The 19,226-nt window shown below is 41.7% G+C and overlaps 1 protein-coding gene across 12 annotated transcripts in view; it reads right to left on the bottom strand.

Annotated features, from left to right (window-relative positions):
• The window catches only part of Pxk (PX domain containing serine/threonine kinase like), a 60,735-nt gene extending 41,711 nt beyond the window's left edge, over positions 1-19,024 (bottom strand). For 8 of the 12 annotated variants that reach the window (XM_048801180.1, XM_048801187.1, XM_048801186.1 and 5 more), the window contains exons 1-2: positions 5,293-5,343; positions 2,963-3,010 (exon numbers count right to left, since the gene is read on the bottom strand). The gene's annotated coding sequence lies outside the window, so the exon portion shown is untranslated. Of the gene's footprint in view, positions 1-2,962; positions 3,011-5,292; positions 5,344-14,787; positions 14,793-18,188; positions 18,196-19,005 lie in introns of those variants that run through there. The other 4 variants (XM_048801184.1, XM_048801183.1, XM_048801185.1 and 1 more) reach the window with 2 other exon arrangements.
• Positions 19,025-19,226: the final 202 nt, after the last annotated feature.

Raw genomic sequence — 19,226 nt, 5'->3', positions numbered from 1 at the left:
CCTGTGTGCCTTGAGAGACGCCGACCACTCCGTCTCTTGAAGGCACTTGCAACTCAGTGAGACCCTGTCTCTAATAAAATATAAAAAAAAAGGGTTGGGGATGTGGCTCAGTGATTAAGCACCCCTGAGTTCAATTCCCAGTACCAAAATAAGTCAAAAAGAAAAAAAAAAAAAAAAGGAGCTAAGAGAAGAAATGACAGACAGAGGTCTTCTCAATGTTAGTAAGGGGCAGTCTGGGTTCCTCCCCAAGTCTAAGGGACAAAGTTTGTGTTCCTTCTCTCTTTGCCGGTTCCCATCATCTCAACCACCTGCTCCTTTGTCTTTGTTTTATGCTATTTCCTTAGATGGTTGCTGATTTGATGTTTATTTGCATTTATTTAAGATAAAATGATTCATCTTCATTGTTACCACAAAATATGTTCACTTACAGAATTTTTGGAAAATGCAGACTTTTTCTATTTTTCTCCTTATTACAGCTCACAGGAGCTTATTTATAAGGAAAAGTATAAATAACATAACGCATAATCCCACCACTTGGGGGTCACCATTGGCATATTCCTTCCAATCTTCTTTTCTCTACTTTTCATGTAACCATATTGTGTGGCACGTATAATTCTGCTTTGTTAGTTTCACCGAGGTATGTTCCTGTTGGATTCAGACACCACTCCACCAGATTATATTTCTCTTTTTTCAGCAGAAACTCATTTGTCTGTTGAATGAGTAATTGGACACTGAAAATCCTGGTCACAGTTTCATCGTGCGGTTCTGGTGTCTTTTTGGTCTGTTTTATGGAGTTTGTTTTGAAATTATTGTGTTGCCAAGAAGCTGTATGTTCTTTCTTCTGTTTGTTTACTTGGATCAAGAAAAACTTCCCACTGAAAGGCTGTCTGGCTGTGTTCTGCGCCACACAAGCCAACATCAATACATGTGGGTATTTGCATTTGAAATAAGATGCACATTGAAAGTGCCCATTTTAAAAGAGAAAATTACACTGAAACAAAAATAAAATTCTGCTCCATTAAAAAGGCCACAATTGAATATCATGGAGATTCAAACTTATATCCCCAAAGTAAGAGAAATAAGACCTAAAAATCCTCCCCCCAACCCCTGTTCTCAGAGGCTAGGTGGAGTCAGTTTCAATTTTTGGAAATATTTCTCCATAATCTTTACTCAGCTGTGACAAAAAGACGCTGTATAAAGATCATTCAATACTGGGCAAAGATTCATTTGTGAATAAAGATGGAAGCACGTGGTAGGACCAGGGTTAACTCCCAAGATGCTCACATTACTGTATGGCTGCAGGGGGGGAACTTGATGGGAAAATCTGCCCCTGGAATCAACTGCACCTTGGTGGCTTATCTGCAAAGTCACCACAGGCCTAGCTTTTATCTAAGCACAAAGAATACGCTATTAAAATCCACAAATGAAACCAATTAAGCCCATCAATGAGGAGAATTCAATCTCTGCCAATATTCTATCAAGAGATTTAAATTAGCCATACTAAAATTAAAATTAAAAAAAAGACAGGGACTGGGGATATGGCTCTGCGATAGAAAGCTTGCCCAGTGTGCCCAAGCTGCTGGTTTGATCCCGAGCACCCCCAACCCCCGGAAAAAAGGACAACATGTGTCAAATGTATGACAAATATTGCAGTTGCTCACAGGTTTGCAGATAGCTGGGCCAATTCTACCAGAAGGAAAATAAGGCACTTGTGCTTTCAGCAGTAGGTGTTGTAAATAACGGTAAAGTTCGGGCTCTTAAAATGCTATTTTCTGAAGTCTAATCAATAAAAGGTGGGCTTTGGAAGGAGAGAAGCACCACGATCCCTCCCTGCCAGCCAGCCAGCCATTCTCCTGACCTTTGAGGACGGCATCAGCAGTCACTCAGGAAACAGGCTGATGGCCAGCTCTCCCATGAACACAGCAGCCCTTTGCCTCCCAGCTGAGCTGGCCAGACCGTGCTCTCTGGTTCAAGCTAGAGTGGCTTGTGTTACCACTCCAATCTGAGGAATGACACAGGCCCCGTGGTCTCCAGTAACCCACCATGCTTGAAGACCACCCTGCCCGGGATGACACAGCTAGTGCTTCTAATGGTGCTCAAGCCCCTGCAGGACCCTGCCTGCAACCACTACAGGCACTGGCTGTTTGCAGACCGAGACTTTGCAGCTTATCCTTTTTTCCATTATGGCCACCAGGTTAGAATATCCACGTCAGAGAGATTTAGAAATACATATTTAAGAGAAAAAAGTTAAACTGAAAAAGGCTGTCTCTGGTGTTACTATTAGGTGTTGATCTGGGAGGCTAACTATACAGCCCAGTCCAGTGGAGAGTTTGAGGGTCCCAGCTCAAATAACCAGTCCTGATCTGTGAAATGGGGATGCTACATCAGCACCTATGCTGTATTAAGGATATGGTCTGGCACAAAGAGACTCATTTGCAAGGGGACTATTAATTATAAATCACAAGTCCCTTCTCAAAAGTTTATTTTTAGAGCCACACGTCATCTCTTTAAAGTATGAATTGATTTCCTTTGTCAGGAAAATTTGTTAATTTCTTGTTCCTGATATTGCTGTTTGCTGTAGTTTGGATTGTGAATGTCCCCCAAAGGTCTATGTGTTAAAGGCTTGTCCCCAGGGTGGCACTGCCGAGAGGTGGTAAAACCTTTAAGAGGTGGGGCCTAGTTGAGAGGTCACTAGGGATAGGCTCTTGAAGGGGAGTATGAGACCCTGCCCCCCTGTCATGTTTTCTCTTGTCTCCCGGCAGTAAGGCAGGCCAAAGCAATAGGGCCAACTGATTATGGACTGAAATCCCCCAAACTGAGAGCTACCATAAACCTTTCCTCTTTATAACTGATTATCTCAGGTATTTTGTTATAATGATGGGAAGCTGACAAACACACCATTTCCTACCAGTTTCTAAGATACCCCAAGCAATGTGTGTCACTAGAGTTTCAAAACACTTACCTGCAAGCTGTTGTTCAGTAAATCAAAGTCACTGTATCTTCTAACAATCTGTAAGAGACAAGACAACAGTGTTTTGATTCTGCAAAGACATCTCTTTCCATTGCCTTATGAACTATTTACTGGCATTCCAGTGCTGAGGCCCTTATGCTAAGAGGAGGAGGACCTCCTGGGCTTCCTCTGTTTTATTTGACAGGCTCAGAAAACAAGCCCTGAGTTGGCTGGGCTATGGGAAACTGGTTAATGCCAGGCAAACTTACAAGACATTAACAAGTACATGAATTAATGATTTTCAAAATTAGTAAATAAATGAAGTTTTACTAAGCTTAGTCTCAAAACGAAGGGTACAGTTCTGAGGCCATATTATCCTTCCCCCGGATCAAACTCCCAAGGAGATAGCCTATCACTCTGGAGACTGGATTACACCTGCAGGAAAGACTGCCACATCTCACCTGATTTCTCAGGCTTTCCCTCTTGGCAGACAGTCCACCTTTCATTGTCTACATTCTTTCTTAGTTGTACTGATGCCACTAGTCATTCCAAGGTTCTTGGTAAGGGATTATTTCGCTTTTGAATAGATCCACTCTCAGCCTTTATTGGGGTTGTCAAATGTTGGTATACAGAAGAATTGCCTGGGAATATCCAGAACCTCTCTCAGGAATAATCTAATTCAGTAGGTGTAGAGTGGGCCTAAGAGTCCATTTTCGCCCAGCTCTCCCAGGCTGCTAATGCTTTGGATCTAGAAAACTGCTTCCCCGCATGATTTTTCTGGTAGGACCTTGCTGTTGGTACTGCTTGCTACATCCACATGAAAAAGTTAAATTTAAGGCCATCTCTGATAAGAGCAAAAAAGCAAAAATTGTACAGTGGCTGCCCCCAGAGATTATGCAAAATTCAAACCTATTCTGCCAAACATCTAAGTGCGACCTTGGACAAGTTACTTAAGCTCTCAAACATAAAAAGGGGGTAATTCTACTACACAGGACTGGTTTTAAAGGATTAAGTGAATATTAAGGCATTTGCACTTGAAGCAGTGCTGAACCCTTAATATGCTCAATAGATGTTAAATGAAATAATTATTTAAAGAAACAGCAATTTAAAATTCTAGGCAAAGGAAAGATTTGAGTGTGGCCACTGTGGTCAGACTGCATGGGAGGAGACAAGAAACTGCATGAGGGGGCCTGGGGTTGTGGCTAGTGGCAGAGCGCTTGCTTAGCACATGCAAGGTGCTGGGTTCAATCCTTAGCACCCATAAAAATAAAATAAAGGTATTAAAAAAAAGAAAGTAAGTAACTGCATATGGTGGAAGATCAAGTTCAAGCTGAGCTCTGAAGGACAAGTTTACATTTTTGGAAAGAGGTGGAATGGTACATATAACTATTAAAACAACAGAGGCTGGGGACATAGCTCAGAGGTAGAGCAATTGCCTGGTGTGTCCAAACCCCAACACTGCAAAACCAAGACAGAAGCAAACAGGAAAGAAATGGCCCCATTCAGAACGACAAGTCAACTGGAATGGGAAAGACTTCTAGATCTGTCTAGGAAATGTTTTCTTTCTGAAGCCACCACTGGGGACGGCAGAGCTGGGGGCTCCAAGAAGACCCTCCCTTAGGGACAGTGGGGGAGCTAGCACTAGGAGTGGCCCAGGAGTGGACTTGGGCATCCATAAAACGCAGTGACCTGACTGTACAATAGTCAGGACACTGACTCCCCTTTCTGTGAACTAAACTCCCTCTAACCCCACCCACCTGAATCATGGCTGTAGGGGTCCTGCTTGTTCTGGTTTGAGCCAGAAAACAAATTCCTAGATACTCTTTCTGGCAACACTGTATATAATATAACCAAACAACTGGGAACAGAAAAACTTTTTATAATACTTGTTTTAAAGTCAAAGGTTTCCATTAGGGTAGAGGAAGGGTACCTAGGAGACAGGATGGGAGAATAAGGGGGAAGTACTTATTTATATGCATATCTGAATATTCCACCATGAAACTCACTATTTTGTATAATTAATAAGTAGCAATAAAGAAAAAACATTTAAATGAAGGAAAGCTAACAGCTTATAGCTAAAAGAATATGATTTATATTTATAAATGTTCTGCTTTTCTAGTTTTTATTTTTTAATTTTTTTAATATTTATTTTTTAGTTTTCAGCGGACACAACATCTTTGTTTGTATGTGGTGCTGAGGATCGAACCCGGGCCACACGCATGCCAGGCAAGCGCGCTACCGCTTGAGCCACATCCCCAGCCCCTTTTCTAGTTTTTAGATGGCCTAAGTCAGGGTTTTGGTGACAAGTTCAAACATATTTCTAGTTGATAAAAAGTGCTTACCTGCCAGCTGTTTTCTGCAGAAATTCCTCTTTGCACCCGAATGATATATTCCTAAAGATGGGGGAGAGAGGAAGAGCCTCAGTTATAAAACCACAGAATCAGAAACAAGTAAAAATGTCAAATAAAGTAGACTTCAGAGCAAAGAAAACAACAAGATGAGCTATTGCCTGCAAATCTAATATCCAAAATCTGAAACTTTGTGAGCATCACCATAATGTTCAAAATCTTTCCGCTTATTGGACAGGAGATGTAGTTGAGTGGTACAGAGCTGGCCTAGCATGGGCAAGTCCCAAGGTTCAACACCAAGCACTGAAAAAGAGAGCGAGCCAAGTGCAGAAGGGCACGCCTATAATCCCAGTAGCTCAGGAGGCTGAGGCAAGAGGACTGAAAGTTCAAAGCCAGCCTCAGTGACTTAAGGAGGCCCTAAGCAACTTAGTGAGACCTTGTCTCTAAATAAAATATAAAAAATGGTAGGGATGTGGCAGGAATAACTAAACAGAAAACCAGTTAAGATATAGAAAAACCTAAGAATACGGTCAACCAACTGGATTTAATTAGCATTTGTAGTACACTCCATCCAATAACAGAAGAATACACATTCTTTTCTTTCAAGTGACCGTGCAGCATATCCAATACAGACCACATACTGAGCCTTAAAAAAAAGAAAAACCTCACCAAGCTTAACCAATAACAAAGATAAGGAAAAATCTCCAAACAGTTTAAAACTAAATCACATACTTCTAAATAATCCAGGGGTCAAAGATGAAATCTCAAGAGAAAAACAAACAAACAAAAAAAAAAAACCACTGAACAGAAAAATAACACAATGTTTGGGCTCAGAACAAGACACCCCAAATTATGGTGCCTTGCTCTATTAAATGCTTTGAACTGAGGGAAATGACCAGAAGCAAAATCTGTCTCCTGCCCTTTTCCTCCCCCAGAGGAGGCCACAGAAACTAGAGCCCCTCTCCTCCAAAAGCCAGTTATAAAACCTAAAAATATTACACCACCCTTCCCCTAAATGTTTATGTGGCTGTAAAGAAATTCTTTGATCTACCTTGTCTAATAATAGCTCACAAGATCCTCATGTCAGAAGGGTTCAGCTCTTGACCTGGGAGGGAGGAATGCCACAGAGAAAGGCTAAGAAGGATCTGAACTAAGCCTCGCAGGGCTTTCCCATTTAATCTTTTACTATAGAACATATATGTCCAATCACATGCCTAAATGGCTATTCATTCTTCATTGAACCTAATCATAAAAATAGTTCTGATAGGCACAATGGCCCATGCCTGTAATCCCAGTGACAGGAGGCTGAGGCAAGAGATTGCAAGTTTGAGGCCAGCCTCAAAGACTTAAAGAGACTCTATCTCAAAAATTTTAAAAAGGGGTGGGGATGTAGCTCAGTGATAGAGCATCTGGTTCTATCCCCTGTCCTAGTGTTGAGGGTAGGGGAAGAGTTTTCCTTGAGACTTTGAGTCTTCATTTTTCCAAAGGCTCCAGTGTCATGTAAAATGATTAAACAAATTTGTTATGTTTTCCTATTAATTTGATTTGTCAGTTTCTTCAGACATAGTCAGGAACTCTAGGAGAGCTGAAGAAACTTTTCCTCTGCTACAACAACAGAGCAAAATTTAGGAGACCCAGCTCAAGTAGTGCTGAAAGGGAAATTTAAGCACTAAATGCTTTTGTAAGAAAAGAGAAAAAGTATCAAATCAATACTCCAAGCTCTGCCCCAAGAGCCTAAAAAAGGATCATAATCAACTTGAAGCAAGGAAAAGGAAGAAAATAAAATACAGATAAAAGCAGAAATCAATGAAATTTGAAAAGAGAAAACCAGTGAAATGAAAAACCAATTCTTTGACAAAACCAAAAACTTGACAAACTTCTAATAAAGCTGACAGGAAAGAAAGAGGTAAGACACAAATGACAGACATCAGGAATGAAACAGGCTGTCACTCAGACTCTAGACTCTGCAAGGATCAGAGGGTGACATGAACACATCTACCCACGGAAATTCGACCACTTAGATGAAACAGACCACTTCCTCGAAACCACTAAGGACCACAACTCACCCAATATGAAGTGGATAAATTTGCTATCTTTATAACTAATAAGAAAGTTGAACTCATAATGTAAAAACTCCACCCAAAGAATTATCTCGGCTTGAAGCTTTCATGGGAGAATTCTGCAAATGTTTAAAAATTCACACCAATTCTACACAAATGCTTCTGGAAAACAGATGTGGAAGAAGTAGTTCCCAATTTATTTGATGAAGCTAGTATTACCCTACCTCAAACTAAAGATGCTACAAAAAAGAACTATAGACCAATATCATTCATGAACATAGGCTCAAAATCCTTACCAATTTTTTTTTTTTTTTTTGTACCGGAGATTGAACTCAGGAGCACTTTACCACGGAGCCACATCCCCAGCCCTATTTTGTATTTTTTGTTTAGAGACAGAGTCTCACTGAATTGCTTAGAGCCTTGCCCTTGCTGAGGCTCGTAATGAACTCATGATACTCCTGTCTCAGCCTCCTGAGCCACTGGGATTACAGATATGTGCCACCATGCCTGGTCTTATCAAAATATTAGCAAATAGAACTTAACAATATGTAAAAAGAGGTTTGGGGAAGTAGCTCAATGGTAGAGCACTTGCCTAGCATGTAAAGAAAATATACGTGTACATATAGACAGATATACATATATTATACAAGCTTATTCCAGGGATATAAAGCTGATTCATTATTCAAAAATCAATCAATAAAATCTGCCATAATGAGCTGAAGAAAAAAAATCACAACTTAGATGAAACAGACCACTTCCTCGAAACCACTAAGGACTCACCCAATATGAAGTGGATAAATTTGCTATCTTTATAACTAATAAGATGATACAGAAGCTGGGCATGGTGGCACATGCCTATAATCCTAGCAACTTTGGAGGCTGAAGCAGGAGGGTTGCAAATTGGAGGTCAGCCTCAGCAATTTAGCAAGGCCCTAAGCAATTCAGAGAGACCCTGTCTCAAAATGAAAAATAAAAAAGGGCTGGGGATGTGGTTCAAGGATTAAACACCCCTGGGTTCAATCCCTGGTACCAAAAAAGAAAAAGAAAGATACAGAAAAACTGTTTGACAAAATTCAGCACCCTTTCATGATAAAAACTTTCAGAAAAATAGGAATAGAGGATAACTTTGTCAATCTGATAAAAAGCTTCTACAAATCTCCTAGAGATAACACACTGGATGGTGAAAGACAACATTTCCCACTAAGATAGGAACAAGGCAAGATGTCTGTGCTCACTGTTCTCATTCAACACAGTTCCAAAAAGTATATGGATCAAATGGAAGAAATAAACAGGTTCTATGTGCAGGTGGCATGATAATCTATGTAGAAAATCTCAAGGAATCTACAAAAAACTTCCTTAAACTAATAATTAATTTTAACAAGGCCTCAGGGTACAAAAGTCCTTTGCATCAATAAGTAAGTATATGCTGGGTGTAGTGGCACGCCTGCAATCCCAGTGGCTAGGGAGGATGAGAAAGGAGGATTTTGAGATCAAGGCCAGTCTTAGAAATTTAGTGAGACCCTAAGCAATTCAGTGAGACCCTGTCTTTAAATAAAAAATAAAAATTACTGGGGTTGGGGCTCAATGGTTAAGTATCTCTGGGTTCAATTCCTGGTACCCTCCTCCCCAAAAAAGTAAGTATATGAATATCCATTATATATCTATATTCATAGTAGTTTGACTACTGATAGTGCCCAAGGAGAAACAGACAGACCTTTCTCAATGGGTGGTTAAATTCTGCTATATCCATACCATGGAATACTACACACAAACATGAATGAAATATTGATACACACAACTTGGATGACTCTCCAGAGAATTATGCTGAGTGAAGAAAGCTAATCCCATAATGTTATATTCTGAATGATTCAATTTATATCATTTTCTTGAAATCACAAAATTATAGAGATGAAGAACAGAGTAGTGGTTGCTAAGAGTTAAGGCGAGGATAGGGGCTAGGTGGGTGAGGGAAGTGGATGTGTCTGTAGAAGGACCAAATGAGGGATGGCAATGTTCTCTATTTTGCATCGAGGTCAATATCGTGATTGCGTGTCATACTATAGTTTTTGGAAGATGCTATAACTGGGGGAAATTGAAGTATATGGGTATATGGATCACACTGCATTATTTCTTATAGCTGCACATGAATCTATAATTATCTCAAGTATAAAGTTTAATTTAAAACTAAGCAAAATGCAGACATTCAAAACTAGATGTCTATTAGTCAGAAGACTATGATTTTTAGTGTTCAAAGTATGCATTTCATATCCAGTCAGCTATGAAAGACTATGATTAACAAGTAAAAAGATATAATAGATATGCATCAAGGCCATTTCCCAAAGAAAACAAATCTCCTGACCCTCAAACCTGCCCAATCATAAAAATCACCAGGCAAGGTGGTGTATTTGAATATATTCCCAGGCCTGCATCAAATCTGTTAGATCAGAATCTCTAGGAAACACACACACACACACACACACACACAACCTAGGTATTAGAAGTTTTAATAGCCTCCCCAGGTAATTCTTATTAGTAAATAAGAAAGAAACCCAGACTCAGTACAACCTCCTACAGAGACAAACAAGGATTTCACAAGGTATGGATTAAATCATATAAAGAATGTTAACATTTTTTTTTTCTTCAAATGCTCAGAACTGTTATACTAATTTTGGGTGGAATGAATTAGGCATTACTTAGTCACTACTCAACAAATGTTCAATACAGTACTCCACAAATCTTTTCTACTGAATTAATCTCACTGACTTAAGTAGATTATTTAGAAAATAAAGCCAAAGAAGCATTGTTAACCTGGCAACTGGATTTTAGAACTGACCTTATTACACTACCATTCATTTCCATTCTATCAGCAAAGGCTGATAAAGTCCACAGAAGCAGAAACTTCTGCCTATATGTGAAGGACAGTATAGCCAGGTGCAGTGGCAATCCCAGTGACTTGGGAGGCAGAAGCAGGAGGACTTCGAGTCAAAAAGTCAGCCTCAGCAACTTAATGAGGCCTTAAGCAACTTAGTGAGACCCTGTCTCTAAATAAAAAATAAGAAGGGTTGGGGATGTGGCCTAGTAGTTAAGTGCTGCTAGGTTCAATCCCTGGTACAAAAAAAAAAAAAAAAAAAATGGTATATTCAACAAGATTCACTCAATTATTATGAGTGAAACAACAACTGTGTACCTGGTGCCACACTTAGTGGGTTTCATATGGGGTTATAAAATAATTATTTCAAAACTGATTTGTGTAGTATGGCAAATTTCTTAAGCAACACACTAATGCAATTAATTCTGAATATATAAAAACAAAATGCTAAAAATATCTGACAGTCTTACACTGGGAAATCAGTCCTTTGGCTTTGAACTGTTCTTTGCTCTGGGCTGTTACACTGCCAAATTTTCTGACCTTTTATATTTCTAATAAGTAGAGATCTAAATTAGCACATTTAATTGAGTAATTCCTAACAATACACATAGATTTTTCTTTTTATGTCTAAAGTAGGGGGGGAGATGGTTGGGGTGGCACATGCCTATAATCCCAGCTGCTCATGAGCCTGAAGCAGGAGGATGACAAGTTCAAAGCTAGCTTCTAGCTACTTAATGAGGCCCTAAGTAACTTAGCAAGACCCTGTCTCAAAGTAATAAATAAAAAATAAAAGGGGCTGAGGATGTGGCTCAGTGGTTGAGTGCCTCTGGGTTTGATCTCAAGGAAGAAAGGAAGAAAGAAAAAAGAAAAGGAGAGGGAGGGAAGGAGAGGGAGGAGGAGGGAGGGAATGATGGAAGGAGGGAATGAAAGGAAGGAAGGATGGGGGAGGGGGGAAGGAGGGAGGAAGGAAGGAAAAGGGGAAATATTAAATCTCAAAAATTAGTTTGAGCATCCATTGCTTCATTTATCAGAGGAATATGTGAATTTTTAAAATTCCAGCTCAGTGTTGGGCAGTTGGTAGGTGTTGGCTAGGCATTGCTGGCCTGACTTACTTACTTTTCAGTTCAAAGTTTGGACATGTGTTTTATAAGATGTTGTTACCACCTGTGAACGTGAATCAAGCACTCTCATGTTCACAGTCTGAGCTTGGTTCATGCTGGGGATAGAACTCTCATCAAGAAATGTGTAGTCTGTCCAGAAAGGCACTGCAGGCCGCTCCTTCCCTCTCCACACATGTAGTTGAGGTTTTTTAAAAATATAAACTTGGCTGCAAAATAGCCCCCAATAATGATTGGGGCAGTATCTGGCAGAAGGGAAGCCGTAGCTACAAACAGTGCTTGGGTCCTTATGTCACGCTGTGACGTCCCAAAATGACATTCTAGTTACTGTTTCTGCCAAGAGACTCAAAATATGTTTAAGTCAGTGTTCTCAAAAAAAAAGGGAGTAGGGGAAGGGTGGTAAAAAAGGGTGATTCTGCTCCTAGGTGACATTTAAAGACTTTTTTTTTTTTTTTGTATTGAGGGTTGAAACTAGGGGTGCTTAACCACTGAGCCATATCCCCAGGCCTTTTTATTTCTTATTTTGAGACAGGGTCTCACAAAGTTGCTTAGGGCCTTTCTAAATTGCTGAGGCTGGTCTCCAACTTGTAATCCTCCTGCCTCAGTCTCCCAAGTCACTGGGATTACAGATGTGCTCACCACCACACCTGGTGTCTGGAGAAGTTTTTGATTGTCATGGTAGGGGAAGGGAATATAAGCTGAGGCCAAGAATGCTATTATATAAATAGGACAGCCACCATAACAAAGAACTGACCCCAAATGTCAAAGTGCCAAGGTCCAAAATACCAGATCACCTCAGTCTACAGAGGCCTAGGCCACAGGATGAGGTTAGGAGTCACTTCTGTCATCAGCTGCCCTTGTTCCACAGTCCACAGGCAATACCATCTGTAGCACATTCATATCTACCTGCGGAATGCACTTGGCTACTGGTGGTGTATTTTTTTTTTTTCTTTTTGGTACTGGGGATAGGAACAAGGGGCATTTGACCACTGAGCCATATCTGCAGCCCTATTTTATATTTTATTTAAAGACAGGGTCCTGCAGAGTTGGTTAAGGCCTGGCTAAATTGATAAAACTGGCTTAAAACCTGGGATCCTCCTGCCTCTGTCTCCCAAGCTGCTGGGATTACAGGCATGTACCACTGTGCTCGGCTACTCAGATATATTTTTATTCCACTTCAAAGGGCAAGTTGGTCCCTAATAATAAAAACATTTGATTTTTTAAGATTGCTTGATACCACTGTCCATACTGGCCAAAAGGAAATACTTTCATCTCAAATTTCTGCTGAAAGAAAACAGCATGGCTGTCTACTGCTTGCAAGCAGAGACAACTCTTAGGAAAACCTGGAGACCAGTAAAACCTAGCCTTTGAAGTCAGGCCTCCATGTCCCAAACTGGAGTCAGCAGCCCAGAATCCTCCAGTGAACCTGCCCATCCTTCCCGCCCTCTTTGATGTGGAACAGAACCTAAGATGTGTGTACAAGAGGACGTAAACCACCAGGGACCAAGACACAGGAAAGGGGAGCTGTCAGCCCCGCAGGGCAGCCCTGAGTCAGAGGTATCTAGGCGTCACCACCACCAACTCTGCCCCATGCTGTCACTTCCCCAAAGGGCCCTCTCCCTCTGGCTCCTCTGACACCACATCCTTGATCTTGGCATGCCAGGGAGGCCTGAGCATGTGGGTCTTTTGACAAGTCATTGTGGTTTGGTGCTGAAGTTTTTCAAATTGGACCTGCACTAGTACCATGTGATTTCTGACTTAGAGGAAGAAAGAGAAGGGAGGATTAATGTCAAAGGAGCACTAACCACACGCTAAGAACTTTGCTAAGCATCTAACCAAAAGCTTCTTATTCAATCCTTCCGCTCCTTATTCAATCCTTCTCAGCAGCCACCCAATTGGGCAGATCTCTGCTCAGCAAGATATAGTGAGCTGCCCAATGTTGCACAGCTGAAAAGCAGCGGATTGGGAACTGGAATCCAAGTCCTGCTGACTCCCAAGTCCCTCCAACTTTCCAAACATGGCTGGTGACCCCCCACTGACCTAGGTAGCTGTGAGGCCAGTCTCTTTCTGCAGCCCTAAAAGACAGGGGTCCACACTAGTTCATGGCATTTGGCTGGTTCACCTCTGATGATGCCAACCTATTGACCAACCTGAGGGTGCAGGGGTGGGGGCGTCATTTCCACAGCTGATGATAAATGCTTCCAATACAGGCCATTTTCCAAGTAAGTATCCCCATGAGCATTTTGTGTTTCCTGAGCTTCCAAATGGGTATTTAGGATTTCACTGTCTAGTTGCTCAAAGATGCCTTGGTTTGATGAGATTTTTGGAAAAATTTAGTGAAGTTACAAACACAGATCCCTATGTGTGTGTGTGTGTGTGTGTGTGTGTGTTGCTGGGGATCAAACCCAGGGCCTCACACATGTTAGGCAAGGCTCTACCACTGACCCTCACACAACCACTTGGAAAGAAAGGTGTTAGAGAAGCTAGTTCCAACACTTATGTAAACCTACAAATCAGCCTAAATCTCATAATTCTCTCTTCCCTTTCAGCACAGCTATCAGATTCAGCCCAAGACTCAAAATACAGAAATACATGGTATGGCTGTTCTGAGATGTTTTACAGATAATTCTCGTTGTACCCACCTCTACCTAAGCAGGACATCTCAAAACCGGCTGCATTCTACGGAACCCAGACCACACACATACACGCACACACACACACAAAAAAAAAAAAAAAAATCCCTACGCTTGGGCCCTGACTCCCAAAGATGCAAGTTTAATTTGTCTGGGGTAGGGCACAGGTATTAATAGGTTTAGAAGTTCCCCAGGTGATTCTGATGTGCAGCTGTTTTCAAACCTTTCAAAATCGGAAGCAGCTCCACACTATGAAAATAAAAACCCTTGCACAGAAGGAAGGAAACCAATGAACCAAGCACTCGCCACATCTCACCGGACTCCTCCCCACTCACTTCCTTCCCTCCCTGACTTCCACTAGGGCTCAACTCTGCTCTTCTTGGGTACACTATGCACCTAACCTGAGCTTCTCATACTTGACCCCATAGTAGTGGCTCCCACAGCACCACCCACAATATCAAATGATGTTGTTTGAGGTGAACAAGGAAGAACTGCTACTCTCATTTGGCAGCTGGGGGAACCGAGTCTCTGAAGGATGGATGCCTGGACTAGCAATGGTGGATCTGGATAGGGCAGGCCTTTTGGTCTTTAGTACCCACCAGCCACACCACTCCTCTGGGGTTACTCTCAAACCCACTTGTTTCCTGGAACCTCCCCTTCATAGGAAAAGCCCCCAAAGAATGCTAAAAGCAAGTCGGGCATGGTGGCACACACCTGAAATCCCAGTGGCTCAAAGGCTGAGGCAGGAGGATCCCACGTTCAAGGCCAGCCTCAGCAACTTAGTGAGGCCCTAAATAACTTAGCAAGACCCTGTCTCTAAATGAAATATAAAAAGGTCTGGGGATGTGGCTCAGTTAAATCCCGTGTGTGTGTGTGTGTGTGTGTGTATAAATGCTAAAAACCTTTCTGGACATCCAGCACCATGCCACTTCTTGGCTCTAGAATCTTCCATGACCCTCACTGGCCACAGGACAAACCCAAACTCTTTAGCCTAGCTTCCACATTTTTCTACCTTCTGATAAAACTGACCTAACCCTTCTTTCTATTCAACCCTCCTCTGTCAGACTCTTTAGAACATAAATATTCTTACTCACCTTGCTTTGCTGCTCTACTTATTCAAAACCTGGGAAGCTCTACCTTTTAAATGTTATTGCTATTTTTGTCCTATGTCTGTCTACATTTGGGGAGGGGGATCTTTCCAACTGAATTAAGTTTTTCAAGAGCTACAATCACACATTTCTTTGTGTTCTAAATAACACTTGAACACAATGTCAGGCCAATGGCAGAAGCACAGCAAATACCTGCTGATGGGTATTAGCTGACTGACCCCTTGCATTCTCAGGAGGAGGAAGCCTATGCACCTACAACAGGTAGAGTCAAATGGTACTCTCGAGAAAACTCCCATGGGCTCTCCCAGCCTCAGACTTACCACTCCTTTATAAGAATTAGTGCTGAGGGCTAGGGATGTTGCTCACTGCTCTAGTGCTTGCCTAGCATGTGTGCACGAGGCAATCCCCAGCAAACATTTTTAAAAAATAAAAATAGAATTAATGTTCAAAATCAGTGTCACACAGCACAGCAGCTGCACCTCACAAGCAGAAGTCTGCATCATGCCAAAGGACAACAAGGTTTCTGAAGAAATTCTCATAACAGAATCGGCTTATAGAACTTCCACTCAGCTCACTGGCCACCTGCCTCGCGGCTTACAGTCTTTAATATTTCACTTCGAATTAACGATTACTTCTTGCTTTGCTAAATTGTCATTATTTATCGCAGTTTCATCTGCAGATTTTCAGTGCTGGGACCTACCTTTGTTCTATAGCCATTGCTATGCAAGCCAGTAATGTGTAAAAATGGCCTTCAAACAAATGAAAACATTGGGTTTTTAAAGGCATCCAAAGAATCACCACTAATCTTAAAAAATAAATTCTGGCAGATGAGTGAAGCCAAGTGCATCTCCTTTCCCACCATGTGAAATGAATTTCCTTTAAAAATTCAACCAACCGGATCACAGAAACGTGTGCTCTAACCTTATGCAAAGCAAATCTCCCAGTTTCTTCTCTGCTAGCAGAATTGACACAGAACATATCACAAACACACTTTGATCCCTGCAGTGAGATGAGCAACCACGGTCATGCATTCTTCTCCCCTCTGCAGGCCTTTTGAAGTCCAAGCTCTCCTCTGTGGGATGGTCTCCCAGCAGGAGAACTGGTCTCTAGGCTGACTTCAAAGAAAGCTGATGATCCAGCTAAGAGAAATACTGCAAAGAAGCACTCCAGACTCCCTTGACCTCAGACATGACTATGGAATGGATATGGCATCTTAAACAGCCAGATTCTGCAGCATTCTATAGAACAACGACCCTTAAATGATGCCAAAGCAAATTATCTAATTTGCTAAAATGTGAACCCAATAATTCTATCTTATATCAGAGGAAAGGTGGGGGTGGATTCAAAAAGCCTCAATTAAAACAAAATAAAGATTTCATTTACTTGTGCAATATGCTCTTAAACTGTAGAGATGGATGCAGTATGAATAATGATTAAATACCACCCACTATATTTAGCTAGAAAAGACTATCAAACATACAATCTCTGTTGCCAATGATGATTTTTAGGTGGGCTCTGGCACCTACAGTGACCAACTCCGTTACAACCTTAGCTGGTACTCAAGGGACACCTTCAGGGTCTGGAAGGAGAAGCCAGTCACTGTGTGATGATTAGCCACAATGTGTCACCCCCCCTTCCACAACACAGCCACAGGCTGGGGGGTGGGGGGGTGGGGAGGAGGACAAAAGCTTTCTATTCACAGAGACCTGGACTTAAAGCCCCACTGCCACTTACTAGATTCCTGCACTAATTTCTCTGGGCCTCAATTTATTCATCTGCAAAATCATCCCTTCCCATTAGGGTTGTGATAAATATTCGATAAGATAGCATATTTAGAGCAGCCAGCATAATGACCAGCTTTGTTAACTGTTAGTTTTGTTCCTAGCTAAGAAAACAGCAAATACAAGCTTTTTTTTTTTTTGTACCAGGGATTGAACCCAGGAGTGCCTAACCACTGAGCCACATCTCCAGCCCTTTTTATATTTTCTTTTGAGACAGGATATCACTGAGTTGCTTAGGGCCTTGCTAAGTTGCTGAGGCTGGCTTTGAACTTGTGATCCTCCTGCCTCAGCCTCCCGAGCCCCTGGAATTACAGGCCAACACACCCGGCCAAACACAAACTTTCTGCAGGTGAATGCATTGTGGTTTTAATTGGCAAGCAGGAGGCAGTGGTAACACTAGTAAGTGAGTAAGCTCTATTAAGTAAAAAGCAAAAAGTAATTTTCTTAAAACACGGAAACAATGTCCTCAGTCTTTGATTATTCTAGAGTTATTACTCTGTTGTCCCAGGTTCTTGCCCATTTCAGGCTTTTTTTTTTTTTTTTCATCCCTACATTTTTCTGGATATCCTCAATGAACATATATTACTATTATGATAAGAAAAGACAAATTTTAGTGTTGGTTTGCAGGCTGCAGGCATAGCTCAGTGGCAAGCACTTGCCTAGCATGCATAGGCCCTGGGTTCAATTCCCAGCATTGCAAAAAAAACTTTGTCAGTTTGCTGCACATGAAATTTAAAACATGCCACTTGAAGGAATTCTGAGTGATAAGATAAGAATTGAGATTATCTGAGCTTGAATAAGAGCCTGATATGTTATCAATGACATGTGCAATCGATCACTCCTTTTCCTTGGTGAGGAACCTTTTGGTCCTTTTACTGCCCATCAGCACTTTTACTGTTCTGGGAAGACTAGGAAAACAAAAGATGAAAGTCAAGTCAATGAACTCTTCTATTTGTATTAAGGCTGGTAAAACATTGGGAACAAAGCTTGAAATTCTGGGTGGAAGTCAAGCTGCAAAAGTCCCTACTGGTTTTAATAATGGTTGGTCACCACAGAGTTGATTATACCTAAGTCAATTCTACCAAGCCTCAACATGCCAGTGTCCTCCTGAGTCACTATTCCAATTTCATAACCAACCATGTACGTGATGGCACACTGCACAGGCCATGGGGCCATACATCTCCTGGAAGGTACAACTGCTGTGCTTATGGAAGACTTTGCCTTCTGACCCTCAGCTTCTTTCATCTCCCAACAAAAGACCAAGGCTCAGAGAGGGTAGATGCCTCAAGGTTGCAAAGCTTGTATGTGGTGAGAATAGACTGGACTGCAGGCCGACAGGCCTACCTCACACAGGGGTACAGCAGTTCCTACATTCTATGGCCTTGGGCAGAATGCTTTCATGTTATATACAGTCTTGTTCTGATGAATGGGGGTTATCTGGGCAGGCAGAACTGGTCTATCAAGTCAGAAGGAAGCTGAGAATGAAGAGCAGAGTAAGGACATGCAGCCAGGCCCGAGCACAAGAGTTAAGTATAGGGACACAGCTCTCTAAACACCACCTGACTACAGTCTCCTAACTTTAATATCCCCAAACTTTGCAGCCCAGCTCCTTCTTCATGAACACAAACTTCTGGAGTTGACTGGAAACCAGGTAGCACATAGAAGCTATGTACAAATGACAAATGATTTTCTTTCGAATGTTAAGCAAGCCCTGCTATGCAAGAATAAGAAGCAGAAAGGAGCATTTTTATATGAAGATGCCATAAGTGGACACCAGGTTTATGAGGAACTCAACAATTTGAATGGCAGTTAATTTCTGTTGTACAAAAGTGGAACAGGGTCCTTGAGGAGAGTGTGTTGTTTCCACACCAAGTTCCTATTAAACTCTCCAAGGTACCAACTGTGGCTGCCCCTTATGGGGCTTCCTTCTTGTGCTTAACTGTTAAAACCATGCTACTCAAGAGACTGGATTTCAAATTCAAGGCCAGACCAGGCAACTTAACAAGAACCTGTCTTAAAGCAAAAAGGGCTGGGGATGTAGCTCAGTAGCAGAGTACTTGCCCTGGGTTCAATCCCCAGTGCCACAAACAAGCAAACAACACACACACACACAGAAGTTCTAGGACTCAATGCTCACCAACTTGCTGGACACAGAGCTTACAGGCCTCAGCCCCTCAGGCTTCCTCCACCAGTTTAGCTGTTTGAAGACAGCAGCCATCTAATTTGACATTCAATATGGTAGCCTCTAAGGCCAGGGGAACTCTGAGCTCTTGAAATGTAGCTAGTGAAAGGAAGTGAATTTTTAATTTTATTTAATTTAAAGTAGCCTAGTGGCTATAGTATGAGGCAATGTAGTTA

This window comes from Marmota marmota, unplaced genomic scaffold (assembly GCF_001458135.2).
Source record: "Marmota marmota marmota unplaced genomic scaffold, marMar, whole genome shotgun sequence".
Lineage (NCBI taxonomy): Eukaryota > Metazoa > Chordata > Mammalia > Rodentia > Sciuridae > Marmota > Marmota marmota.
Note: the sequence above shows the minus strand (reverse complement) of the source record. Positions and strands in the feature narration are given on the sequence as shown.